Raw genomic sequence first — 27,810 nt, 5'->3', positions numbered from 1 at the left:
AAATTGTTAGCTATTTATTTAAGTGAACCATTAACTGTGAATAATTAAACTAAAGTATGGTGGCCAGAAAGAACGGCTAAACAACCCTATCCCATAGATAACTATCTTATAAAAAAGAACTGACGTAAACCTTCCAACAAACAAATAGGTATCCGCTCAACCTCCATCCTGACTACCCACCCGTGAAGGTGATGAGGCTGCCACCCGTGAAGGCGGTCCAGCAGATGTAAAACCAGTCAGCGAAGGAGAGCGCACCTAAAAATCAACATCCAAACGACCTCCAATCCACTCTTTAATACAACAAATGTTAACTTGCCGTTCTTTCCCGCCAACAGCGAAGTTCTGTTCTACAGAAACTACGCACCGCCACCATACCCCTATCCTACCGAACCAACCACCGAAAACAGATCCTCCAAAAACATAGATAGTCCCTGTCCTGTCAAGTGCACACCATCAGGTCTAAACAAGTAGAAGTACCGAAACTTGATCCGCTGATGCCAAACCACGGCACCGCCATGGGCCACCACAAACTTAGCCACCGCGGCATTCACCTTACGGCGAGCCACATCGATCGCCCGACAATCCACCACTCCACGCCAACACAACCGCGGCACCATACAAGACCAGATAAGCCTACAGCCTGGCCAAGCGCCCGAAATCACTTGCAGATCCTGAATAATGGCCAATCGAAGATTCACTGCCTTCCTCCTACCTAGGTCGTTCCCTCCTAAGTGAATCACCAACAGTTTGGGGATGCCAAACCGCCGAACCTGCTCCATAAGCTTTGCTTTCAGGTCATGCCAAAGCATACCATGCACACCTATCCACCGCACATCATCCGAACCCACAAAGCAAGGAGCCCCTTCTGTAGCCAAAAAATTGGCTGCCCAATAAACATAGGAATGGCCAATCACCCACACATCACACACATCCACCCGCCAACCTAAAAGGGAAAAAACAGATAAACAAATGTGAATATGGGAGATAAAACCAAACCCAGCCCAGAACAGGAACCAACTATCAGAATGAGGATCTGCCAAAAAGAAAAAATTGAATAGAGGACTATAACTTTCCTCTTGAACAAGCTTCAGGCCAATCGAAGCAACAGAAAAAAACAAAAGGAAAAAACAAAATAACAAAAAAAGGGGGGGGGGAAGGTTAGAGCTGGGAGGGGGGGGGGGGGGGGGGGTTTGGGGGGAACACAGAATAACTCGGCTGGAGGTGAAACGTAAAAACCTGCTGAGGAACTTGTAATTAGATGCCAATTAGCCGAATTGAATGAATTAAGCCAAATTAGTTCGTCAGTTCAGGCAAAAAATTGCGAAGCACTCCAGACCCCCACTGTTAGCAGTGGCGAGTAGCTAGCCATCCGAGTAGGGAGGACAGGGGAGACAAACAAAACAGCACGAACACACTGAGCTGAAACACATAACGCAGTAAACGAACAACATGTTAGTAGCAACAAACTCGCTTACGCAACAGCGGGCCGAATGTAACGCTTATAAGCCGCCGACTTCCAGCGGCCCAAAGCCTTAATTTCGTCCACAGCGCGCCCTGCAGATGCTGCGGAAGTGGCGGCCCCGATTCTAAAGGAATGTGAACTAAAGTCCAGAGGGGAGAGGCCCAAACTGGACAGGCAGCGCCGCATCATCCATGTAAATTGGTACTTCGTCAATGGCGACCCATCGTAATGTAGCAGCCAAGACCCCTCAGACAAGGGCCTGACCTCCGCATACCGACTAGCCAACGCCACCGGACAACAGTCCTCACCACCCGATGGTGCCAAAGAGATCCAATGACCTCTACCCATCTGATCAGTTTAGGAGCGGCGCAGCCTGCACAGCACGGACCCCCCACCCACGACAACATCCTCGCGCCGCATCATGGCCTCGGACTTCTTAGAAGCCGCGACCAGCTCAGAAACCCTGAATGGAAAAAGCCAGCTGAAATAGGAGCGCTTCAAAACGGGAGTCCGCCACCCCCGCCACCAAGAGGGAAGAAAGCAGGGACGCATCAATAGGGCGCCGACCATCAGGAGGGACCGGTGCCGAGCGCGCCCAACCTCTAAGCGCCCTCGCCAACAGGAAACCCTTCGTAAAATCCGGTATACCCTTCAATTTAGAATAAAAGGATATCCCGGCGAGGTATCGAGACACCATGGCCCTCGATCTCCCCGTTACGAAGAGTTGCCAAACGAAGTCTAGAAACAAGCTCTGACCCCTCGTACCTCTAGGCCCTTGGTCACGGGAAAAGTCTTCCCACTCCTTCCAGGCCCGACGGTATCCAGCGAGAGTGGACGGAGCCAAAGACAGCTCTGCTAGCCCTTCCAATCCGCCATGATGACCTGCCAAACATAAGAAGGGCAGGGCAAACCTGCCGAATCAGCCTCCGGGGCCAGCAAACGGAACCAATCCCACTGCCCCCTGGACAATGCATCGGCGATCCCATTATCAACCCCGGGGACGTGTTGAGCCCTAAACAGAATATTGCTGCGCATACAAGTCAGCACGAGTCGCGACAACACCCGGAGGGCCTTAGCTCTTTGGTTGTTAACCGCGTGCACGACCCCTAAGTTATCGCAGCGGAAGAGAATACTGCGATCGCGAAGGCGCTCTCCCCAAACCTCCAAGGCCACCATGATGGGAAAAAGCTCCAGCGACAACAGGTCGCCGGTCAGCCCCTCCCGCGACCAAGACTCGGGCCATGAGGCTGCGCACCAAGCCCCGTCTAAGTAACAACCGAACCCCGACGAGCCCGCCGCATCCGTAAACAACTGCAGGTCGAAACTGTCAACGAGCGGGGCCATCCAGATCAGCACACCATTGAAATCCGCCAGAAACGAAACCCACATAGCGAGGTCCCGCCTAATCTCAGCTGAGAAACGGACAAAATGGTGCGGCCTGGACACCCCAGCCGTGGACCGTTCCAACTCCGACAAAAAACCCGGCCCATGGGAATCACCCGACAGGCAAAGTTCAAGAGGCCTAGGAGGGATTGAGCCTCCCGCAACATCACCTTACGCCGCTCCGAGCACTGCACAATTGACTCCCGAAGCTTCGCAACCTTGTCCTGAGGCAGCCGGCAAGCCCCCGCGACCGTATCGATCTCGATACCTAAAAAGGACAAACAGGAGAGGGACCCCTCCGTCTTGTCCTCGGCCACAGGGACGCCAAAATGCCCCAACAAGGCACTCAGCGAAAACAGCAGGAAACCACAGCGAGGAGAACCCGCGGGCCCCACGCACAAAAAATCATCCAGGTAATGTGCAATCCTGCTACCTCCGCAAGAAAACTCCACACACCAATGTAAAAAGGCGGAACTTTTCGAAAAAGGCACACGAAACGGAACACCCCATAGGCAGACACTTGTCTACAAAGTATTCCTCCCCGACGCGGAAACCCATGAATCGAAACGACTCCGGGTGCAAAGGGGAGCAAGCGAAAAGCCGATTCAACATCCAGTTTAGCCATGAGGGCCCCGGGGCCACAGCCCCGAACCATGTCCAAAGCATCCTCAAAGGACTGATACACCACCGAACAATATTCCGGCGAAATTGCATCGTTCACCGAGGACCCAGATGGATAAGACAAATGTTGAATGACCCGGAACTTACCCGGAGCCTTTTTGGGCACGACCCCCACCGGGGAAATAATCAAATCCTCGACAGGTGGCAGCGCAAAGGGGCCCGCCATTCTCCCCAGGCGAACCTCCTGCTTAACCCTTTCCCGAAGCACGTCGGGGAAATCCCGAGCAGACTGCAGGTTCCTGGCGGCCCGAACCAAAAACTCCCCCCACCACTGGTAAACGAAAACCCTCCCGCAGAAATTTTGCGTCGTCTGTGTTTGGGTACCACCCCGACCATTTTAGCATGGCTCCCAAACGAACCAGGGTCGGCGCCCTAACTAGCGGCAAGCTCCTCAGCTGTTTTTCTGGATGGGCCCGCGGCCGCCCTGGCACCCGGTCCCCCCCCCCCCCCCGCGGAAGCAATTGGAAGCAGGGTGGGATCCGTTACATCGTAAAGCAAAGGTGGCGAAAACGACACCGTTGCCCGAGGGGGCACGTGGAATTGTTGAACGCGAAACACTTCCCCTTCGCCGGCGCCTGCTGCGGAGAACGGGCCGCGGTCCAAGGGCGGCGCGGCGGAGCCTCAACCGCGGGCCGAAACTGACTCGCCGCCGCGGCCTGCGCCACAGCCGCCCCCTTAGTCACCATCTTCATATCCTGCGCTCGCGTGACCCGAAGCCATACCTCCACATCTTTGCATCCGAAGTCAATGATGTGCAGGCAATCCTGCTTCTGACGAAATTGCTTGTCATAATGCAGCCACGAATCGTCCTTAGACTGACGCTGCATGTCATGCACGAGGTGGATATACCTGATGACGTTCATGTGTTCATCAGGGCGATCCTCCAAGTAGCATCACACCCCCCCCCCCCCTCTGGTCCCGCACTGACACCACCAAAGGCCCCCGGGAGCCCCCCTGCTAGAGCGAGGAGAGCGCCCAGGGAGTCCAGCAGCCCCACGGGCACGCGACACGGAAATCGCCTGGCTTAAGGGACGGCCAGTGGAAGAGCCACTGGCCCCATCCCTACAAGCAGTCCCCTCATTCTCTGGGGAGCCGCCGGTGACTCTCAGCGGTGGAGGGTGCAGGGAACGCGCGCGCACGCATCCCCGCGCCGCAGCAGCAGCCGGCGGGGGATTCACACCAGCGGGCACCCCGGCCGGCTCCCCCCGCCGGCTGCCAGATCCAGTTCGCCACCGGCCGCCGCCCTGTCCCCCGCCAGCCGCCGCCGTGCCGGGGGGATCCCCCCGACGCCCGCGGCCTAGCCGGCGAAGGGGCGGATGCACGCGCCGCCACATGCGCCCGTGGACGGGTGCCCGCAGCAGCGCCAGCAGGCTCAGCCCCGGCCGTGAGCAAAGTGCTCAGGCCCGGGGCACCGGACGCCGGCTCCCGAGCAGGAGCTGCATCAATATAGTGGGCAGGGGGGCCAGAGGAGCGGCGGGGACGGGGCATGGCAGGCCACAAGTTCATACCCTCCAACTGTACCTTTTTAGTAGGTACAGTACCTTTTTTTTTTTTTTATGGTCTGTACCGATTTTTGGCTCTCCAAACTTCCATTGAAAGCATAGGAAAAGGGGCGTGGTCACGCACCCCTTACCCGCGGCCACGCCCCTTTTTCGGATTTGTACCGATTTTTCTGTGTAAAATGTTGGAGGGTATGCAAGTTAATCCCAGGTAATGGAGACAGAGGAGGCACAGTATAAAGCACACTGCCACAGCAGCAGCAACCTAATATTTCACAATGTGCAAGCAGCACAGCAAGGAGACAAAGGGGGGAAGAGCACTCACCCTCACAACGACAAAAGCAGAAGAGGCTGACCCAGCCCCTTTCTCAGGCTTAAGAACCCATTCCACCTACCCCCAACATTCATTCCTATTGGCTAACAATAAAACTCCCATAATGCCTTACCGTCCTGCCCCCAGACTAGCTGAGGTTTAACCCACTCCTCTCCTATTCTGTCAATTCGTTCTCCTGAGATGCCAGCACTAGCAGCAGCACAGCCTGCACAAGGTACATGTACTGCATGCATAAACATACCTCCCAACATTGCAGCGCAGCAAGGAGGGACAGGATGAGGCGCGCCAGAAAATAAGAGGGTGTGGCCTACCGGATAGGGCGTGGCCTCGCGGCAAGTGCCGCGATCGCAAGCCACGCCCCGTTTTCGTCATTATGGGGGCATGAGCAGCGCTCAGAGAGCTGCTGGTCATGCCCCCTGTCCCTCTCTGCCGTGAATAGACACTGTGCGCATGCGCACAGTATCTATTCACCGCTGCTCTGCTCAGAGCAGCGAGTGGCAGGACGGGGATCTCCCAACTGCCCCCCCAGCCGCGGGACACTGCGACCCGCGGGTGGGACAGCGGGACAGTACGTAAAAAACGTGACTGTCCCACCAAAATCGGGACAGTTGGGAGGTATGCATACATCAGATCACTCACCACCTACCTGAGGACAATGAGGAGCCAGAGAGATTGGAGTTGCTGGATGCTGCCATGCTGGATGACAGGTGTAGTATGAGATGCAGCAGCAGGCAGGGAGCCTCCTCTAGCCCATGATCGTAATACAGACAGACCAAGAGAGCAGCTTCCCAGCCCTGGTAGCCGGCACTTCCTCCCCTGTTAGATGACGCTGTGCATGCTGCCTGTATGTGTTCTGCTCCCTGTCTTTCCAGGTGTCACTGTGCGCCCACTGTCAGAGCCTCCACAGTCCGGGCTGTCACAGCAATATCCCAGCTGTGGCTGGCAAGCCTGTTCCTCAGATGAGCAGTGACAGCAGCCTGGCAGAGAGAGCCGAAGCTCCCTTCCACTCCCATAGCTGAGAATTACACCCAGGCTGGGCTGCTGCTGCTGGGTGCCTGCCCTCTCTGTGCGAGGAGCCAGGCAGGGGCGGATTGGACATAGAGCTCATCAGGAAGATTCCTGGTAGGCCGACATGGCTACACGGTATGCTATACCTCTTGTGCTGCCCATGGGGGTAATTCCAAGTTGATTGCAGCAGGATTTTTGATAGCAACTGGGCAAAACCATGTGCACTGCAGGGGAGGCAGATATAACATGTGCAGAGAGAGTTAGATTTGGGTGGGGTGTGTTCAATCTGCAATCTAAATTGCAGTGTAAAAATAAAGCAGCCAGTATTTACCCTGCACAGAAACAAAATAACCCACCCAAATCTAACTCTTTCTGCACATGTTATATCTGCCTCCCCTGCAGTGCACATGGTTTTGCCCAGTTGCTATCAAAAATCCCGCTGCGATCAACTTGGAATTACCCCCCATGTCGGGCCACTTCTACACAATTTTACAGGGCCACTTTTAGTTTGCAATCCACCCTTGGTCTTAGAAACAGCTGCAACAAAAGACACAAGGAAGGCTGCAACTGATCCCACCTCTTCATCAGACCTCACCCCCATTAGGGCTGCTTCCATAAATTTCCCAGGCTGGTTTTCCATCCCAATCCACCGCTGGTGCCAGGTGAATTTGTGAATGGCATATTGATCCAAACAGTGATATCTGCAAACATTGCACACCCAGCCTGGCTGGAACAGGGGGAGATGGGTATTGTGCAGGGATCAGATCTCATGGAACCAGTGTTATTAAAATTGTACAGTGCATTCAGCATAAATAGTACATAGGCCCTCATTCCGAGTTGTTCGCTCGGTAAAAATCTTCGCATCGCAGCGATTTTCCGCTTAATGCGCATGCGCAATGTTCGCACTGCGACTGCGCCAAGTAAATTTGCTATGCACTTAGTAATTTTACTCACGGCTTTTTCATCGTTCTGGCGATCGTAATGTGATTGACAGGAAATGGGTGTTACTGGGCGGAAACAGGCCGTTTTATGGGCGTGTGGGAAAAAACGCTACCGTTTCCGGAAAAAACGCTACCGTTTCCGGAAAAAACGCAGGAGTGGCCGGAGAAACGGAGGAGTGTCTGGGCGAACGCTGGGTGTGTTTGTGACGTCAAACCAGGAACGACAAGCACTGAACTGATCGCAGATGCCGAGCAAGTCTGGAGCTACTTAGAAACTGCTACGAGGTGTGTAATCGCAATATTGCGAATACATTGTTCGCATTTTTAAGATGCTAAGATTCACTCCCAGTAGGCGGCGGCTTAGCATGAGCAAATCTGCTAAAATCCGCTTGCGAGCGAACAACTCGGAATGAGGGCCATAGTGTAGTGCAGGTGCATAGTGTACTGTATACAGTACATAGGGGACGGACAATGCCTGAATCAGCCACCGGAGGAATAAATGAATCTCATACGGCCAACGCTCCCGCAGCTACTGATGCTTGCTGCTCTGTCTGAGGGCAGGGTAGGATAGTGCACTCAGCGCAGAACGCCTCTCCTGCCCCTCGGGCGCGGCCCAACTCTGGTAGGCCCCGTCCTCACACAAAAGAGGGGGTGGCTACAAATCAGTAGGGCCTACCGATGATCTCCTCTGTTCCCTGGTGGTCCAGTCTGAGCCTGGCGGAAGCTGCCAGATTGCCTGTGTAGATGTATGCTGTATGTGGATAGGGGTTATTCAGGTTTGTTAGCAAACCAAAAAAGCACACTAATGGGCAAAACCATGTTTTACCTGTCTACCGGCTGGTGTGTTTTCACTGACTTAAAAATATTTTCCAGCACTAAGGGGGTAATTCCAAGTTGATCGCAGCAGGAATTTTTTTAGCAGTTGGGCAAAACCATGTGTACTGCAGGGGGGGCAGATATAACATGTGCAGAGAGAGTTAGATTTGGGTGGGGTGTGTTCAATCTGCAGTCTAATTTGCAGTGTAAAAATAAAGCAGCCAGTATTTACCCTGCACAGAAACAAAATAACCCAAATCTAACTCTCTCTGCACGTTATATTTGCCTCCCCTGCAGTGCCTATGGTTTTGCCCAACTGCTAACAAAATTCCTGCTGCGATCAACTTGGAATTACCCCCTAAATAACCTGCTACAGAAAGCTCAGGTACCATCCTCTGCTCTCCCCAGCACCCTCTCTCCATAGACAGAAAGCACATTCACCATCACTCGCGCCAACTCCATAGACAGAAAGCACAGGCACCTTCACTCCCGACCCCTCCATAGACAGAAAGCACATTCACCATCACTCGCGCCAACTCCATAGACAGAAAGCACAGGCACCTTCACTCCCGACCCCTCTATAGACAGAAAGCACATTCACCATCACTCGCGCCAACTCCATAGACAGAAAGCACAGGCACCTTCACTCCCGACCCCTCCATAGACAGAAAGCACATTCACCATCACTCGCGCCAACTCCATAGACAGAAAGCACAGGCACCTTCACTCCCGACCCCTCCATAGACAGAAAGCACATTCACCATCACTCCCGCCTCCTCCATAGACAGAAAGCACAGGCACCAGCAACCCCCCAGTACCGCCCTTTGTCCATAGACAGAAAGCACAGGCCCCCCCCCCCCCCCCTCTATAGACAGAAAGCACAGGCACTATCATCCCCAACCCCCCTCAATAGACAAAGTACAGGCAGCCATCATGCCCCTTACCCTCCTCATAGATGGAAAGCACAGGGACCATTACCCCCCACCATAGACAGAAATCACAGACACCATCATTCTTCACAACCCCACCACCCTCAATCATGTTGGTCAATGTGCTGTGGTTAATCCGGTCTTTGAAGGCCTGGACCCGGCCAGCATAATTATAGTCTACCGGCGAATGCCCACTGCCCCCGCCCCCACCCTGCATATGTAAAACAAACCTTTCTGCTGCTGAGTTAGTGTGAGGCGTGTATACAGTCCGTCGTTGCTGCCTACCATGCCTCTCACCTGTCAAGCCCCACGTGAGAACAGCCTGGGAGGAGCTGCTCCCCCTGCATGCAGCATGCGGCCAGCCTCTCAGTGTGCACATAATGGAAGTTTCTGCTGCAGCCACGCAGTGAACAGCCTGACCTCCTGAATCAATGTGTGAAAAAAAAAAAGTCAGCTGTGCAATAGATCGGCAGCCAGGGGGGTTTCTAGGTACTTGGAAAAACCCCATGTGCGCATATGCACATAACTAAAGAGAAAAGATGCAAGCTACTGTAGATCACAAATTGGTGGAGGGTATCATACCCGGATATTGCCAAGAAAGCAAGGGATACAGACATTGGGATAACACAAAGGAAAAGCTCACAAAGTCAATAGATGTTATATTCCAAGAAACAGCACAACCTAAAATAAAGCTGAAATAAGATATGGCTGTGCCAGCAGCAGAAGGGGTGAGAAATAGGAGCTGACAACATGTACATGTACAAGTGCAAATGTCCAAACCCACCCATGAGATATTCCGGAGAATTGCAAGCATCACATTGTGTGAACCCCAAAATATTCATGAAGCAAAGTCAAGCAACAACTGGGAAGTATGGAAATCAGCAACAGACAAAAAGTTTGCGTCCTTAAATTACAACTGTACATGGACAGTAGTAAATATATCAAGTCACAGAAAAACAGTCAAGAATAGGTGGTCCATATTCTGTGAAAAGCTGAATGCAGCTGGACCATTACAAAGCCTCAAATGGATATACACAGACGTCTAGGACTGATTACGGTGAGATCTCTCCGGTAGCGAGGTACAGTACAGTACATTACTGTATGTTTAGTCATTGCCACATCTGTCATGTATGACTTATTGCTATACCAATTTGGCTTTGACTAAAAGGCTTTTGAGGATTTGTTGTGTTTTTGGGCAATTCCATGAAATGCCCCGCATGTGACACTGTAAAAAAATATGTACAGTAGCTAGAGATGAGCGCCTGAAATTTTTCGGGTTTTGTGTTTTGGTTTTGGGTTCGGTTCCGCGGCCGTGTTTTGGGTTCGAACGCGTTTTGGCAAAACCTCACCGAATTATTTTTGTCGGATTCGGGTGTGTTTTGGATTCGGGTGTTTTTTTCCAAAAACACTAAAAAACAGCTTAAATCATAGAATTTGGGGGTCATTTTGATCCCAAAGTATTATTAACCTCAAAAACCATAATTTACACTCATTTTCAGTCTATTCTGAATACCTCACACCTCACAATATTATTTTTAGTCCTAAAATTTGCACCGAGGTCGCTGTGTGAGTAAGATAAGCGACCCTAGTGGCCGACACAAACACCGGGCCCATCTAGGAGTGGCACTGCAGTGTCACGCAGGATGTCCCTTCCAAAAAACCCTCCCCAAACAGCACATGACGCAAAGAAAAAAAGAGGCGCAATGAGGTAGCTGTGTGAGTAAGATTAGCGACCCTAGTGGCCGACACAAACACCGGGCCCATCTAGGAGTGGCACTGCAGTGTCACGCAGGATGGCCCTTCCAAAAAACCCTCCCCAAACAGCACATGACGCAAAGAAAAAAAGAGGCGCAATGAGGTAGCTGACTGTGTGAGTAAGATTAGCGACCCTAGTGGCCGACACAAACACCGGGCACATCTAGGAGTGGCACTGCAGTGTCACGCAGGATGTCCCTTCCAAAAAACCCTCCCCAAACAGCACATGACGCAAAGAAAAAAAGAGGCGCAATGAGGTAGCTGTGTGAGTAAGATTAGCGACCCTAGTGGCCGACACAAACACCGGGCCCATCTAGGAGTGGCACTGCAGTGTCACGCAGGATGTCCCTTCCAAAAAACCCTCCCCAATCAGCACATGATGCAAAGAAAAAGAAAAGAAAAAAGAGGTGCAAGATGGAATTATCCTTGGGCCCTCCCACCCACCCTTATGTTGTATAAACAAAACAGGACATGCACACTTTAACCAACCCATCATTTCAGTGACAGGGTCTGCCACACGACTGTGACTGATATGACGGGTTGGTTTGGACCCCCCCCAAAAAAGAAGCAATTAATCTCTCCTTGCACAAACTGGCTCTACAGAGGCAAGATGTCCACCTCATCTTCACCCTCCGATATATCACCGTGTACATCCCCCTCCTCACAGATTATCAATTCGTCCCCACTGGAATCCACCATCTCAGCTCCCTGTGTACTTTGTGGAGGCAATTGCTGCTGGTCAATGTCTCCGCGGAGGAATTGATTATAATTCATTTTAATGAACATCATCTTCTCCACATTTTCTGGATGTAACCTCGTACGCCGATTGCTGACAAGGTGAGCGGCGGCACTAAACACTCTTTCGGAGTACACACTTGTGGGAGGGCAACTTAGGTAGAATAAAGCCAGTTTGTGCAAGGGCCTCCAAATTGCCTCTTTTTCCTGCCAGTATAAGTACGGACTGTGTGACGTGCCTACTTGGATGCGGTCACTCATATAATCCTCCACCATTCTATCAATGTTGAGAGAATCATATGCAGTGACAGTAGACGACATGTCCGTAATCGTTGTCAGGTCCTTCAGTCCGGACCAGATGTCAGCATCAGCAGTCGCTCCAGACTGCCCTGCATCACCGCCAGCGGGTGGGCTCGGAATTCTGAGCCTTTTCCTCGCACCCCCAGTTGCGGGAGAATGTGAAGGAGGAGATGTTGACAGGTCGCGTTCCGCTTGACTTGACAATTTTGTCACCAGCAGGTCTTTCAACCCCAGCAGACCTGTGTCTGCCGGAAAGAGAGATCCAAGGTAGGCTTTAAATCTAGGATCGAGCACGGTGGCCAAAATGTAGTGCTCTGATTTCAACAGATTGACCACCCGTGAATCCTTGTTAAGCGAATTAAGGGCTGCATCCACAAGTCCCACATGCCTAGCGGAATCGCTCCGTGTTAGCTCCTTCTTCAATGCCTCCAGCTTCTTCTGCAAAAGCCTGATGAGGGGAATGACCTGACTCAGGCTGGCAGTGTCTGAACTGACTTCACGTGTGGCAAGTTCAAAGGGCATCAGAACCTTGCACAACGTTGAAATCATTCTCCACTGCACTTGAGACAGGTGCATTCCATCTCCTATATCGTGCTCAATTGTATAGGCTTGAATGGCCTTTTGCTGCTCCTCCAACCTCTGAAGCATATAGAGGGTTGAATTCCACCTCGTTACCACTTCTTGCTTCAGATGATGGCAGGGCAGGTTCAGTAGTTTTTGGTGGTGCTCCAGTCTTCTGTACGTGGTGCCTGTACGCCGAAAGTGTCCCGCAATTTTTCTGGCCACCGACAGCATCTCTTGCACGCCCCTGTCGTTTTTTAAAAAATTCTGCACCACCAAATTCAAGGTATGTGCAAAACATGGGACGTGCTGGAATTTGCCCATATTTAATGCACACACAATATTGCTGGCGTTGTCCGATGCCACAAATCCACAGGAGAGTCCAATTGGGGTAAGCCATTCCGCGATGATCTTCCTCAGTTGCCGTAAGAGGTTTTCAGCTGTGTGCGTATTCTGGAAAGCGGTGATACAAAGCGTAGCCTGCCTAGGAAAGAGTTGGCGTTTGCGAGATGCTGCTACTGGTGCCGCCGCTGCTGTTCTTGCGGCGGGAGTCCATACATCTACCCAGTGGGCTGTCACAGTCATATAGTCCTGACCCTGCCCTGCTCCACTTGTCCACATGTCCGTGGTTAAGTGGACATTGGGTACAACTGCATTTTTTAGGACACTGGTGAGTCTTTTTCTGACGTCCGTGTACATTCTCGGTATCGCCTGCCTAGAGAAGTGGAACCTAGATGGTATTTGGTAACGGGGGCACACTGCCTCAATAAATTGTCTAGTTCCCTGTGAACTAACGGCGGATACCGGACGCACGTCTAACACCAACATAGTTGTCAAGGACTCAGTTATCCGCTTTGCAGTAGGATGACTGCTGTGATATTTCATCTTCCTCGCAAAGGACTGTTGAACAGTCAATTGCTTACTGGAAGTAGTACAAGTGGGCTTACGACTTCCCCTCTGGGATGACCATCGACTCCCAGCGGCAACAACAGCAGCGCCAGCAGCAGTAGGCGTTACACGCAAGGATGCATCGGAGGAATCCCAGGCAGGAGAGGACTCGTCAGACTTGCCAGTGACATGGCCTGCAGGACTATTGGCATTCCTGGGGAAGGAGGAAATTGACACTGAGGGAGTTGGTGGGGTGGTTTGCGTGAGCTTGGTTACAAGAGGAAGGGATTTACTGGTCAGTGGACTGCTTCCGCTGTCACCCAAAGTTTTTGAACTTGTCACTGACTTATTATGAATGCGCTGCAGGTGACGTATAAGGGAGGATGTTCCGAGGTGGTTAACGTCCTTACCCCTACTTATTACAGCTTGACAAAGGGAACACACGGCTTGACACCTGTTGTCCGCATTTCTGGTGAAATACCTCCACACCGAAGAGCTGATTTTTTTGGTATTTTCACCTGGCATGTCAACGGCCATATTCCTCCCACGGACAACAGGTGTCTCCCCGGGTGCCTGACTTAAACAAACCACCTCACCATCAGAATCCTTCTGGTCAATTTCCTCCCCAGCGCCAGCAACACCCATATCCTCCTCATCCTGGTGTACTTCAACACTGACATCTTCAATCTGACTATCAGGAACTGGACTGCGGGTGCTCCTTCCAGCACTTGCAGGGGGCATGCAAATAGTGGAAGGCGCATGCTCTTCACGTCCAGTGTTGGGAAGGTCAGGCATCGCAAACGACACAATTGGACTCTCCTTGTGGATTTGGGATTTCAAAGAACGCACAGTTCTTTGCGGTGCTTTTGCCAGCTTGAGTCTTTTCAGTTTTCTAGCGAGAGGCTGAGTGCTTCCATCCTCATGTGAAGCTGAACCACTAGCCATGAACATAGGCCAGGGCCTCAGCCGTTCCTTGCCACTCCGTGTGGTAAATGGCATATTGGCAAGTTTACGCTTCTCCTCCGACAATTTTATTTTAGGTTTTGGAGTCCTTTTTTTTCTGATATTTGGTGTTTTGGATTTGACATGCTCTGTACTATGACATTGGGCATCGGCCTTGGCAGACGACGTTGCTGGCATTTCATCGTCTCGGCCATGACTAGTGGCAGCAGCTTCAGCACGAGGTGGAAGTGGATCTTGATCTTTCCCTAATTTTGGAACCTCAACTTTTTTGTTCTCCATATTTTATAGGCAGAACTAAAAGGCACCTCAGGTAAACAATGGAGATGGATGGATTGGATACTAGTATACAATTATGGACGGACTGCCACGGTTAGGTGGTATAAAAAAACCACGGTTAGGTGGTATATATTGTAATACAATTATGGATGGACGGACTGCCTGCCGAGTGCCGACACAGAGGTAGCCACAGCCGTGAACTACCGCACTGTACACTGGTTGATAAAGAGATAGTAGTATACTCGTAACAACTAGTATGACTGACTATGACGGTATAAAGAATGAAAAAAAAACCACGGTTAGGTGGTATATATTGTAATACAATTATGGATGGACGGACTGCCTGCCGAGTTCCGACACAGAGGTAGCCACAGCCGTGAACTACCGCACTGTACACTGGTTGATAAAGAGATAGTAGTATACTCGTAACAACTAGTATGACTGACTATGACGGTATAAAGAATGAAAAAAAAACCACGGTTAGGTGGTATATATTATAATACAATTATGGATGGACGGACTGCCTGCCGACTGCCGACACAGAGGTAGCCACAGCCGTGAACTACCGCACTGTACACTGGTTGATAAAGAGATAGTAGTATACTCGTAACAACTAGTATGACACTATGACGGTATAAAGAATGAAAAAAAAACCACGGTTAGGTGGTATATATTATAATAATACAATTATGGATGGACGGACTGCCTGCCGAGTTCCGACACAGAGGTAGCCACAGCCGTGAACTACCGCACTGTACACTGGTTGATAAAGAGATAGTAGTATACTCGTAACAACTAGTATGACTGACTATGACGGTATAAAGAATGAAAAAAAAACCACGGTTAGGTGGTATATATTGTAATACAATTATGGATGGACGGACTGCCTGCCGAGTTCCGACACAGAGGTAGCCACAGCCGTGAACTACCGCACTGTACACTGGTTGATAAAGAGATAGTAGTATACTCGTAACAACTAGTATGACTGACTATGACGGTATAAAGAATGAAAAAAAAACCACGGTTAGGTGGTATATATTATAATACAATTATGGATGGACGGACTGCCTGCCGACTGCCGACACAGAGGTAGCCACAGCCGTGAACTACCGCACTGTACACTGGTTGATAAAGAGATAGTAGTATACTCGTAACAACTAGTATGACACTATGACGGTATAAAGAATGAAAAAAAAACCACGGTTAGGTGGTATATATTATAATAATACAATTATGGATGGACGGACTGCCTGCCGAGTTCCGACACAGAGGTAGCCACAGCCGTGAACTACCGCACTGTACACTGGTTGATAAAGAGATAGTAGTATACTCGTAACAACTAGTATGACTGACTATGACGGTATAAAGAATGAAAAAAAAACCACGGTTAGGTGGTATATATTGTAATACAATTATGGATGGACGGACTGCCTGCCGAGTTCCGACACAGAGGTAGCCACAGCCGTGAACTACCGCACTGTACACTGGTTGATAAAGAGATAGTAGTATACTCGTAACAACTAGTATGACTGACTATGACGGTATAAAGAATGAAAAAAAAACCACGGTTAGGTGGTATATATTATAATACAATTATGGATGGACGGACTGCCTGCCGACTGCCGACACAGAGGTAGCCACAGCCGTGAACTACCGCACTGTACACTGGTTGATAAAGAGATAGTAGTATACTCGTAACAACTAGTATGACACTATGACGGTATAAAGAATGAAAAAAAAACCACGGTTAGGTGGTATATATTATAATACAATTATGGATGGACGGACTGCCTGCCGACTGCCGACACAGAGGTAGCCACAGCCGTGAACTACCGCACTGTACACTGGTTGATAAAGAGATAGTAGTATACTCGTAACAACTAGTATGACACTATGACGGTATAAAGAATGAAAAAAAAACCACGGTTAGGTGGTATATATTATAATACAATTATGGATGGACGGACTGCCTGCCGAGTGCCGACACAGAGGTAGCCACAGCCGTGAACTACCGCACTGTACACTGGTTGATAAAGAGATAGTAGTATACTCGTAACAACTAGTATGACTGACTATGACGGTATAAAGAATGAAAAAAAAACCACGGTTAGGTGGTATATATTATAATACAATTATGGATGGACGGACTGCCTGCCGACTGCCGACACAGAGGTAGCCACAGCCGTGAACTACCGCACTGTACACTGGTTGATAAAGAGATAGTAGTATACTCGTAACAACTAGTATGACACTATGACGGTATAAAGAATGAAAAAAAAACCACGGTTAGGTGGTATATATTATAATAATACAATTATGGATGGACGGACTGCCTGCCGAGTTCCGACACAGAGGTAGCCACAGCCGTGAACTACCGCACTGTACACTGGTTGATAAAGAGATAGTAGTATACTCGTAACAACTAGTATGACTGACTATGACGGTATAAAGAATGAAAAAAAAACCACGGTTAGGTGGTATATATTGTAATACAATTATGGATGGACGGACTGCCTGCCGAGTTCCGACACAGAGGTAGCCACAGCCGTGAACTACCGCACTGTACACTGGTTGATAAAGAGATAGTAGTATACTCGTAACAACTAGTATGACTGACTATGACGGTATAAAGAATGAAAAAAAAACCACGGTTAGGTGGTATATATTATAATACAATTATGGATGGACGGACTGCCTGCCGACTGCCGACACAGAGGTAGCCACAGCCGTGAACTACCGCACTGTACACTGGTTGATAAAGAGATAGTAGTATACTCGTAACAACTAGTATGACACTATGACGGTATAAAGAATGAAAAAAAAACCACGGTTAGGTGGTATATATTATAATACAATTATGGATGGACGGACTGCCTGCCGACTGCCGACACAGAGGTAGCCACAGCCGTGAACTACCGCACTGTACACTGGTTGATAAAGAGATAGTAGTATACTCGTAACAACTAGTATGACACTATGACGGTATAAAGAATGAAAAAAAAACCACGGTTAGGTGGTATATATTATAATACAATTATGGATGGACGGACTGCCTGCCGAGTGCCGACACAGAGGTAGCCACAGCCGTGAACTACCGCACTGTACACTGGTTGATAAAGAGATAGTAGTATACTCGTAACAACTAGTATGACTGACTATGACGGTATAAAGAATGAAAAAAAAACCACGGTTAGGTGGTATATATTATAATACAATTATGGATGGACGGACTGCCTGCCGACTGCCGACACAGAGGTAGCCACAGCCGTGAACTACCGCACTGTACACTGGTTGATAAAGAGATAGTAGTATACTCGTAACAACTAGTATGACACTATGACGGTATAAAGAATGAAAAAAAAACCACGGTTAGGTGGTATACATTATAATACAATTATGGATGGACGGACTGCCTGCCGACTGCCGACACAGAGGTAGCCACAGCCGTGAACTACCGCACTGTACACTGGTTGATAAAGAGATAGTAGTATACTCGTAACAACTAGTATGACACTATGACGGTATAAAGAATGAAAAAAAAACCACGGTTAGGTGGTATATATTATAATAATACAATTATGGATGGACGGACTGCCTGCCGACTGCCGACACAGAGGTAGCCACAGCCGTGAACTACCGCACTGTACACTGGTTGATAAAGAGATAGTAGTATACTCGTAACAACTAGTATGACTATGACGACGGTATAAAGAAAGAAAAAAAAATACCACGGTTAGGTGGTATATAATTATACAATTATGGATGGACGGACTGCCTGCCGAGTGCCGACTGCCGACACAGAGGTAGCCACAGCCGTGAACTACCGCACTGTACTGTGTCTGCTGCTAATATAGACTGGTTGATAAAGAGATAGTATACAACAATATACTACTATACTGGTGGTCAGGCACTGGTCACCACTAGTCACACTGGCAGTGGCACTCCTGCAGCAAAAGTGTGCACTGTTTAATTTTAAATTAATATAATATTATGTACTCCTGGCTCCTGCTATAACAACCTGCAGTGCTCCCCAGTCTCCCCCACAATTATTATAAGCTTTTATACATTGATGTGCAGCACACTGGGCTGAGCTGAGTGCACACAGACTGAGTCACACTGTGTGACTGCTGTGTATCGTTTTTTTCAGGCAGAGAACGGATATAGCAGAGAACGGATATATTAAATAAAAGTTAACTTAACAACAACTGCACTGGTCACTGTGGTAAACTCTGTCTGCACAATCTCTCTCTCTCTCTCTCTCTTCTAATCTATTCTAATGGAGAGGACGCCAGCCACGTCCTCTCCCTATCAATCTCAATGCACGTGTGAAAATGGCGGCGACGCGCGGCTCCTTATATAGAATCCGAGTCTCGCGAGAATCCGACAGCGTCATGATGACGTTCGGGCGCGCTCGGGTTAACCGAGCAAGGCGGGAAGATCCGAGTCGCTCGGACCCGTGAAAAAAAAAGTGAAGTTCGTGCGGGTTCGGATTCAAAGAAACCGAACCCGCTCATCTCTAACAGTAGCTGTGTATATTTAGAATTTTCAACATAGTTTGGCAAGTTAAATTATAGCTCTTTCTCATAGGTTTTCATAAATATATAGCACAAGCTCTTCATATAAAGAGTTGAGCTGAATTATCAAGTAGAATGACATGAAATGGCCCTGTCACCAGTGCCGTAACTACTTATGTGCCAGGTGTGCCTGGAACACAGCGCAGTTACACTGAGGGCGCACGGCCAGCAGCATGTAATGAGTCAAATTGACTCATTACATGCCGTCTGTTGTGTGCCGTGCGCCACACTGGAGGGAGAGGAGCAGCCGCGCCGGAGGCAGAGAAGGAAGGGGAGGGAGGGGGACTTGAGCAGCAGCAGCGCTATGTCATTGGTAGCGGCGCCGCTGCAGCACTCCCCTCTCTTTCTGCATTGGCTGCCCGGCGCTGCTGTGAATGCTGGGATGCGGTTCCCTCATCCCAGCATTCTCAGCAGCGGGCAGCCAATGCGGAAGGAGAGGGGAGTGCTGCAGCGGCACCTCTACCAATGACATAGCGCTGCTGCGGCTCAAGTCCCCATCCCTCCTCCTCCTTCTCCCCTGCGGCTGCCCGGGATCTGCCAGCACGAGGAGCCTGACTGCCAGCGGGAGAGATGGTAAGTATATCTTTCTTTCTTTCTTTCTTTCTTTCTTTCTTTCTTTCTTTCTTTCTTTCTTTCTTTCTCTTTCTTTCTTTCTTTCTCTTTCTTTTTCTCTCTCTCTTTTTCTCTCTCTCTCTTCTGCCACAATGTGTAAAAAGGGGGACTGGCTGCCGTAATGTGTAAAAAGGGGGACGCTGTCTGCTGTAATGTGTAAAACGGGGGACGCTGTCTGCCGTAATGTGTAAAACGGGGGACGCTGTCTGCTGTAATGTGTAAAACGGGGGACGCTGTCTGCTGTAATGTGTAAAACAGGGGACGCTGTCTGCCGTAATGTGTAAAATGGGGGACGCTGTCTGCCGTAATGTGTAATAAGGGGGACGCTGTCTGCCGTAATGTGTAAAAAGGGGAACACTGTCTGCCGTAATGTGTAAAAAGGGGACGCTGTCTGCCGTAATGTGTAGAAAGGGGGACGCTGTCTGCCGTAATGTGTAAAAAGGGGGACGCTGTCTGCCGTAATGTGTAAAAAGGCATGCCGTCTGCCGTAATGTGTAAAAAGGGGCTCTACCTGGTGTAGTGGCGCTATTGTGCAGCGTAATTTGAATAATGGAGAGGAGACTAGTATGCACTGTAGTATGAATTGGCATTATTGTGTGGCCACGCCCCTTCCCCATGAAGCCACATCCCACTGCTCCTGTCTTGCGTGGGGGGGGGGCACCAATGCCGTTTCTTGCACACAGCGCTAAAATACCTAGTTACGGTACTGCCTGTCACTATACAAAACTTTGTATGGCGTAAAACAAAGTGCTCGTTGTTGGCACATTAAGTTAGATGCAGTACTACTTGAAATAGCCTTTGTACATTCAAAGACTGATCATTGTCTCTACGGGAGGCAATCAAGAGACCGCCTGTCGGGATTCCGGCAGTCACAATGCAGACGCTGGAATCCCGACAGGCGATGAAATGCTGCCGCTGCAATACCGGCGCCACAGGCTTTTCCCTCTCTGTGGGTGTCCACAACACCCATAGAGGGAGAATAGAACCTGTGGTGAACGCAGCAAGCCACCGTGTTCGCAGCATGGTGAGCGCAGCAAACCCGCAAGGGGCTTTCTAGCGCTGGTGGCCGGGATTCCGGCTGCCGGTAAAACATATTTATTCCGATTCTACCACTAATACATAGAGAAGAAATTGTTCATCACTGCAGTGTACATGGATAATTTGTAGCAGGCCAAGAGCAGCACATTACAATATCAAACAGCTGTTAGAGCAGACATTTAAGTTGAAGGATCTCATTCCTGCAAATCACCTGCTAGGCATAAGAATTTTACAAAGCTTAGAGACAGGAACAATCACCATAGATGAGCAACTATACATTAAAGCAATACTTGAGAACTGCCTGAACTGCCTGTGCTTCTCCACAATCTGTACCCTGTTTATTACCAGTGACTGTCTGCATATTTCAAGAATCCATTTATGTCACGTATTGGTGTCAGAAACTGCTCAGTCTAAATCTGACCATCTCCGATTTCTGTTTTGCACCCTATGGTGTCTATGTGCTAAGCCTTGGAGAGAGATAAAGTGGACAGAGATAAAGTACCAGCCAATTAGCTCCTAACTGTCACTTTTCAAACACAGCCTGTAACATGGCAGTTAGGAGCTGATTGGCTGGCACTTTATCTCCATCCACTTTATCTCTTTGGAAGGCTTAGTAAATAGACCCCTATGTGTACTAAATAAACCTTGATTCACTATTTCTGGAAGCAGTGTTATGCAGGTACAGAGCCGGCCTTAGCTATAGCAGAGCCAGATTAAGGGGGGGGCCCGGGGGATACGTACCCCGGGCCCCCCTTTCCAAAAGGGCCCCCTGCCACACCGCAGATCGGATCTCTCTTCCGATCCGATCTGCGGTGCTGTGCTCCCCGGCTCCCGTCCTCACTGCAGCAGCAGCTGCGCACAGACAGGACAGCTGAGCTGAGCGACGGCTCAGCTGTCCAATAATGTATCAATGAAACAGCCTGCGTGCCCAGCCAATGACTAAGCGGCAGGCTGCTTCATTCATACTTTATTGGACCGCTGAGCCGTCGCTCAGCTCAGCTGTCCTGTCTGTGCGCAGCTGCTGCTGCAGTGAGGACGGGAGCCGGGGAGCACAGCACCGCAGATCGGATCGGAAGAGAGATCCGATCTGCGGTGTGGCAGGGGGGACGGGAGTGCAGGCCACATACATCCCATAGCGCTCTACCTCCCAACATACCCTACTCCAGTCCCCCCATACAATACACCCCATAACCCTCTACCCCTGCCACACACCCTATTCCCCCACATACACCCCATAATCCTCTACACCCCACAGCCTAGTCCCCGTGTTCACCACACATACACCCAAATTCTCTAACCCCACCACACATCCTACTCCCACTGTCTCCCACATTCACACCCCATAAACTCCCTCCTAACCACCGCACCCGCACCTGGGAAGGGACCTCCTCTGGGATATACAGTGGAGGGACGGGGACCAAAGGGGTGTCAGGTACAGGAGGCACAGGGGAGTGGGTATGTGAGGCTGATAAGGGGCATAGTATACAGCCGGCTCTAGGCTTGTGTTGTACCCCACTAGTCCCTGCGAGGCCCTCGGTGTGTGTGTGTGTATGTGTATATGTATATATATATATATATATATTCTGCCTTCTCTATTAGGGGCCCCACTCTCTTAAGTGCCCCGGGCCCCCCATGGTCTTAATCCGGCTCTGAGCTATAGGCAGGCTAAGCATTTGCCTAGGGCATCCAAGCATGTCTAGGGGCATCCAAGCATGTCCCTGCAGTATCGAATGCTGGGAGGGACAGTCTGCAAACTATCTGTAACTTTTCAAATGTATTCAATCAGTACTTGTACACACTGCTGTTTACATTTGTCAAAATGAATGCAGACAGCCCCTTAAACTCCCTCTGACATGCTTGAATGCCCCTGACTTGTGAGACCTCAGACAGCAGAAGCCCGGTAACTGCAATTCCTGGACCTGTGACATGTTCACTGATTATATAAGGTTATTACTGGATGGCTCCTTAAGATACCACGTGTCTATTTTGGAAGACTGCTGAATTTAAATCTGACATCACCTATAGTGCTTGTGCACATGGGGGAGGGGGACCCTGCCATCCTGTGTGTGTCCCTTATCCCTGTGCAGACCTCAGGTGTCTGCAGAGACATAACATGGGTAGTGCTCTCCCCACACTTTATTTCTCATTCAGTCCATGCCGTAAAGTTCCCCTGACATCCAGCACTGTAACGTGGTCAGTAAGTTGTGTTGCGCTGTTTCTATATGAGACTTCAGTGCAGCTTGACTTTCGGGCGCGTCAGATTGGAGGGCAGAGCATATCGCTTCCGCGGTATAAAATAAAGGGCATGCAGTTGCTGGGAGTAACAGACACCAGCAAACACACTGAACAGTGAAGAGAATGGACAGTTGCTACATGTTTATATAACCAGCAAGTATGGCAGTATCTGGACATTGTTGCTATTTGTGTCTAACCAGCAAGCGAAAATAAAGGGTGAGGCATGCAAAGGACGGCATACCCTGTGAGGTCACATCCCTTGTACGGGTGCCCCTTTAATAGGTACGAGCGCAAGCACGCACCCACTCATCCTGCCACTCCCATCTCACAAAAAGCAGTCACGGACCCAGGGAGCTGCACGGGCGCACACACAGACTGCAAGCACGCTAGCACGCAAAAGTAAGTTTACTAATGTGGGGCATATGTGTAAGGTGCATTACTGTGCGGAATTATGTGTATTATGGGCATTACTAATGTGGGGCATATGTGTATGGTACATTACTGTGTGGCATTATGCAGGGTTGAACTGGCCTACATGGGCACAGGGTAAACCCCTGGTGGGCCCCACTGCCTGTGCTGCTGGGTCAGATGCAAAACTAGCGGTGGTCCTAGGGGGCACCGGCCAAAATTTTGCCTAGGGCATCAAATTGGCTAGGGACGGCTCTGTGCAGATACATACATATGGGAAATCCTTGAGAATCGAGACAGACACCACTTCATTCGTGAATTAGTAGAGAGTGGAGAGTGGGACTATTAGGGGCAGTGGCGTGTGGTGGGGTGAGGCAGGTGAGGCAGAGCCTTTCCTGCCATACTAACATTTAAACCAGATGTTTGACTATATAAAGTATATGACAAATACAAAGATTATATTATACATATCTTCTTTTTATTATTCTAATGATTTTTATAGTCAAATCTCTGGAGTAAAAAGTCTATGGCAGGTGAGTTTATCTTTTCCGCACATCTCTGATCAAAACCTGCCAAATTTCCAGCAGTATAAACTGCTGCACCTGTGTATAACGCCCACGTGCACCCTTTGGCTCATATATTGTGTGTAAATCTGGCTCTGGTACTAGCCAGTGCCTCCTGAGCCATTTACCTCACCGCACATCCCTGATTAGAGGTATTTTTACTAAAGTGCAGGTTTTTCGAAGTGGAGATGTTGCCCATAGCAACTAGTCAGATTCTACTTATCATTTATCTAGCACCTTCTAGAACATAATAGCTAGAATCTGATTGGCTGCCATGGGCAACATCTCCTCTTCTAAAAACCTGCGCTTTAGTCAATAGACCCCTTAGTGTTAGACAGTCGACAAGGCAGTTAGGAGCCGATTGGCTGGTACTTTATCTCCGCTGACTTTATCTCCATCCAAGGCTTAGTAAATAGACCCCTTAATTTTTCCATATGTAAAAAACATATCAACTTATCAAGTACGTTTCAGCTCACATTTCCCTAAAAACATGTCTACTAAATGTGATGTTAATCCGTTCATGAACATGTCAGCAGTTAGGAGCCAATTATCTGGTATTTTATATTCGCTGACTTTACCTCTATCCAAGACTTAGTAAATAAACCCCTATGTATTAATGACAGGAGAAAATACTGCCAACCACACTGGTAAACAGAGAGCTCCCACTAAGTTTAATCTTTCTTCATGACTTTATTGCAAATTCAAAAGCCACTCAGAGAAAGTTGCCATTCAGTTAGGGGGTCTATTTACTAAGCCTTGTATGGAGGTAAAGTGGACGGAGATGAAGTACCAGCCAACCAGATCCTAACTGTCATTTTTCATCCTATCTTGTGACATGGTAGTTAGGAGTTGATTGGCTGGTACTTCATCACCGACCACGTTATCTCCATCCAAGGCTTAGTAAATAGAACCCTCAGTCTTTACAATATGCATATTTGGTGCAGCCATTCCCTTTTTATACAGGAGATGCCTCCTCTCATCTCATTATATAGGTGAGGGACACTGGAAGTGTGTGCTACAGCTGTTGCACTGAACCATATCTAGAAATATGGCTATCTAGTTTTTTACTGCCTCATTAACACATTAATAGTTATCATAATCCTTCAAATATTGAAATTGGTCACTTACAGTACTTGTGTTTGTTTCCCCAGGATGAGCGTTGTCAGCCCTCCACTGACCTGCAGCAGACGGGGCAGGTGGTTGTGAAACAACCTGTAAATAAATATTGCAGTATCAGAAAAATCTGTTCTTCATTGTTTTCACAGCATAAAAAAAGCATTCGACAGAAGCATTGTTTACCACATACAAAAAACAAAAATAAATATATGCAATAAGGAAGATTATTGGTACATGTCACAGGAATTTGTAAGTTACTCACAGAGATAAATTTAGCAATAAGTACCGGTAATTTGCACATTGTTAAAAAAAATAGCTTTATTGACAATCAACATTTTTGCCGTGGCTAATTAGAACACTGACCAGCACATGCGTGGAACTGGAATGCTGGCTTGAGGGGATGTGGTCAAAATACCAGTCAGAAGACCGACAGCAGACCCGATGGCCAGAATACCAACATATGCCAAAGGTAAGTACAGGGGTTGGGTTTTAGGCACTAGAGAGAGGGTTAGGGTTAGGCTGTGTGATGTAGGTTAGGGTTAGGCTGCTGGGGGAGTGGAGTGAAGGTTAGAGTTAGGCTGCAGGGGGGGTAGGGTTAGGCTGTGGGAGCTGTTGGTTAGGGTTAGGATTAGACATAGGGATAAGGTAAAAAATACTTACCGGGATGTGTCAGTATTCTGGCCGTCAGGATCCCACTGTCGGTCTTCTGACTGTACGGATCCCAACTGGCGGTATTTCATACCCAGCCTGGCCTGAGCTTGCAGTTTTATTGTTCGAACAAAGAAAATTTAAATAGAAGCTTATTTTATAAGGCAAAAAAAGCATTGAGATAGAAAAATAAAGGGTAGTTATTGTATGTGTTTGTGACAGCCCCACAGGAAACAATAACAGTGTTAAGAATTAAGCAATTTATAGCATCTATTCTGTCTTTTTAATATCATGTAATACTTAAAGCAATATTATGAAAGACTTGTTTCTCTGACAAAGAATGTATGTTCGTGACAAGAACTTGCCTACTTTGATAAGTCACCCTAGCCTTGCTGACTTGTGTCCTGTGCCCAGAGCCGGCCCTAGCCAATATGATGCCCTAGGCAAGATTTTGGCTGGTGCCCCCTAGCACCACCGCTGGTTTCGCCTCTGACCTTGCACCTCTTTCCTAGCACCATCACCCCTCACCCATAACAGTACTTATTTTGGTGTTTGTACCCCCTATATTTTAAATAGGAACAGTTCGCACATTTGTCGCACAGCCCAAAAAGGGGTGTGTTTTTGCTGGCAAGGGGCATGGCCACACAATAATAACCCCACTTCCAATTACGCTACACACTACTGCAACTTTACTCACATTTGATCATGCGATAGTGTCCATAATTCATATTACATCCCACAGTAGTATCACTTTTCCTTATAAACATTACTCCTCACAGTAGAGCCCCTTATTCACATTACATCACACTGAATTGCTCCTTATTCACATTACACCACACCCTATTGCTCTTTATTCACACTAGACGACACAGTAGTGCCCTTTCTATACGCAATGCCACATAGTAGAGCACCTTATACACATAATGCCACACATTAGTAATGATTTATACGCAATTGCACACAGTAATGCCCCTTACACATATGAGACACATTATTAATGTCCTTATAAACATAATGCGCCTTACACATTATGACAACCTTTATTAATGCCCTTTTACACATAATGTCCCTTACACATATGCCACACATTACTAATGCCCTTATACACATAATGACACACATAGTGACCCCTACACATTTGCTGCACATTATTAGTGCCCCTATACACATAATGACACACATAGTGCCACTTTACACATATGTTGCACATTGTTAATGCATTTTTACATGACACACATAATGCTCCTTACACATATTCCGAACACTACTGCACAACCAACCCACTCACATGCACACAGCACTCACACTGCCACTAACACCTCTGCCTCTGCTTGGATACAGATGTGTCTTCATAAATCTTGCCTCAATGCTAACGTCAGGCACCTTTTTTTTTAATGAAAATGCATCTTATTTGCATTGCTATGTGGCTAGGATACAAAAGCAGCTTCTGCTGATTAAACTGATATGCAGCATGCCTATATACTGTGTGAGACTGTGGCTGTATCTGCATATGAAATGCTACACACAGAATATAGGCATGCCGCATATCATTTTAATCAGCAGAAGATACTGATGCCCCTAGGCATATCAAATGCCCTAGGCAATTGCCTAGTTTGCCTATGCATATGGCCGGCTCTGCCTGTGCCCAAGCCAGGATCAGATGGTGTTCGATAAGGAGAAACGGGCCTCAAGGCCTGCTATGATTGGTCCAAGCCTGGGTGGAGGAATTTTTGTAATATGCAATATTAAGGGCTTTCTCTGCCATGTTCGAGGCAGACTGAGCGCTCTTGTAATTTTACTTGTAAGTGCATGCTGACTGTCACTTTATTGTAATCTTGCTCTGCCATTATCAATACATAATCTCTGAATTTGATAACAGCTGTTCACGTTGTTTTTTTATCCACAACAATTTGGTGCCGAAACCCGGGATCTGAAAGCGATTGGAACGGAATCAGGACAGGAACGGAGGACTGGAGACCAGATCGGCACCATTTTAAAAAAGGTGAGAACATTTGTGTCTCTGTCTGCTCTCCCCTCCTCCGCTCCAAAGACCCTACGTCCCGCTATCGTGAGTACAGGTCCCAA

General features: G+C 48.6%; 1 protein-coding gene across 2 annotated transcripts in view; it reads right to left on the bottom strand.

Annotated features, from left to right (window-relative positions):
• Nucleotides 1-27,810, bottom strand: part of STAT6 (signal transducer and activator of transcription 6) — a 447,399-nt gene that overhangs the window by 256,184 nt on the left and 163,405 nt on the right. For both annotated transcript variants that reach the window (XM_063952434.1, XM_063952435.1), the window contains exon 2: nt 25,090-25,173. The gene's annotated coding sequence lies outside the window, so the exon portion shown is untranslated. The remainder of the gene's footprint in view (nt 1-25,089; nt 25,174-27,810) is intronic.

The sequence above is a fragment of the Pseudophryne corroboree genome, chromosome 2 (assembly GCF_028390025.1).
Source record: "Pseudophryne corroboree isolate aPseCor3 chromosome 2, aPseCor3.hap2, whole genome shotgun sequence".
In the NCBI taxonomy this organism is placed as follows: domain Eukaryota; kingdom Metazoa; phylum Chordata; class Amphibia; order Anura; family Myobatrachidae; genus Pseudophryne; species Pseudophryne corroboree.
The sequence above is the reverse complement of the archived record's forward strand: the minus strand, read 5'-3'. Positions and strand labels throughout refer to the sequence as shown.